This window comes from Asparagus officinalis, chromosome 5 (genome assembly GCF_001876935.1).
Source record: "Asparagus officinalis chromosome 5, Aspof.V1, whole genome shotgun sequence".
Lineage (NCBI taxonomy): Eukaryota > Viridiplantae > Streptophyta > Magnoliopsida > Asparagales > Asparagaceae > Asparagus > Asparagus officinalis.
The window spans coordinates 101,763,529-101,765,567 of NC_033798.1; the positions used below are offsets into that span (position 1 = coordinate 101,763,529).

Below are 2,039 nucleotides of genomic sequence, written 5' to 3' on the forward strand. Positions count from 1 at the left end.
GAGGCGGCGTAGTCAGAGTCGTCGAAGAGATCGTGCTGCTCCAATTCCGCTCCTTCTTCTTCTTCAATTAGCATCACGCAAGATTTTCCGAGGAAAGAGGGAAATAATGAAGATACGAGATGCGGTTACGAAGTCATCCTAACAACGCCACGCTGGATGCCACGTTGCGGCCACATATGCACCACGTGAGCCGTCATGTGTAAAAAATCATCGAAAAATTGGATCCGACCAAACTTATGGCCTATTTGTCGCCGGAGGAAAGAAAATATACCAATGTGGTACCGGGAAAAAATTATATGCCAACCTGTCACTATGGGTAAACAAAATATACCAATTTGGTCAACTTGCCATTGTCAAATAAACCTCTTCAAGATAAAAGACTAAAGCAAATTCACTCACAGGACTATCTGCGATAGTAGAATTACACGGGGCTTATACGCAATTACCCATGAATAGATATGGAATTTGAAAAAATCATGGGACCAAACGCGGCAACAGTTGCCACCAGCCTACAAATCTTTTATTACTTCTCAATTAATTAGTTCTTGTTACTCGGAACCTCACATCTATAAACAGCCCGCAATTAGAGGAAGCTAGCACTCAAACTCAAATCACTTAACGATACTATTAATCCAGTAATATCTCCAGTGATGTCTCCTTCTACTTCAATTCCAAGGCTAGCATTCTCTCTAGCGCTAGTGTCCTCTTCTTTCCTCATAAGCTTTTCCAGTGCTGGTGGCTTCACCGATAACATCAGAATCAGTTGGGGCGATGGCCGAGGAAAGATTTTCGACAGCGGGAAGCAACTATCTCTATCTCTGGACCAGTACTCTGGCTCTGGCTTCGAATCCACGCACGAGTATCTCTACGGCAGGCTCGATGTCCAGATCAAGCTTGTCGCTGGAAATTCTGCGGGCACGGTCACCACATTTTTCGTAAGCTAATCTTGGCTTTCTCTTGATCTCCAATTTGTTAGCAGTTAAGATCATTTTTAATTGATTTGGTATTTGTTTACAGTTATCATCGCAAGGACCGACACACGACGAGATTGATTTTGAATTCCTCGGGAATGTGACTGGAGAGCCTTATACTCTGCACACCAATGTGTTTGCTCAGGGGAAGGGCGACCGAGAGCAGCAGTTTCACTTGTGGTTCGACCCCACCAAGGATTTCCACACTTACTCCATTCTCTGGAATCCACAACATGTTATGTAAGTAACTAACTCGATAGACAGACTGGGCTCAGGCTCCCTTCACGGCCTACTACAGAAACTTCAATGCCGACGCTTGTGTTTGGAACGGGGCCTTGTCTAGCTGCTCTTCTGGAGATAAACCCATGGATTCAACTTCTTCATCGTCGAGACATGGAGATTGGTACAGGCATGAGTTGGACTCGTATAGCTATAGGAGGATGAGATGGGTGCAGAGGAAGTACATGGTCTACAACTACTGCTCTGATGTTAAGAGGTTCCCCAGAGGACTTCCAAGAGAGTGCAGGCTCAGATGAAGATAGGCTAGATTTGCCCATGGCATGATGAATTTGTATATGAATATTGTTTGGATTTGTCTAAATTTTTCTCTTTGTTTCTTTGGTTATGCTATTGAATTCTAATGCAAATCATGTTATTGATTAGGGTGATTCTTGTCATCCTGAATGTAATAAAATAGTGAACATTTTCACCTTATTATTTAACAGATACTTCTGTTGGATTATATTTAACGATCTAGACATGAAAAGTTAAACTAGAAGTTTAGATTAAAGTTACTGTTCACCGTCTAAAACAATAAAAGTCTTCTCCTCTCTCCTCCCGTAGCCAACGATGGAAATTTGGTCTCTTTTATGCGTACGGTTGAGAGAAGAGACTCCCACCCTTAAATAGATATCCGTGATTAACCCTACCCATCATGGTTTAATCACAATCATGGGATTACACTCCGATCGATCCTATCCTTTAGATATTCAAGATAATCACCCAACTTGATAAACATAAAACTGCCTAACTAGACCATATGGTTAGCATCCTGATTCCAACTTGAAT

At 42.2% G+C, this 2,039-nt stretch overlaps 1 pseudogene; it reads left to right on the plus strand.

Moving 5' to 3' along the window:
* LOC109840417 lies at positions 556–1,667 on the plus strand (annotated as a pseudogene).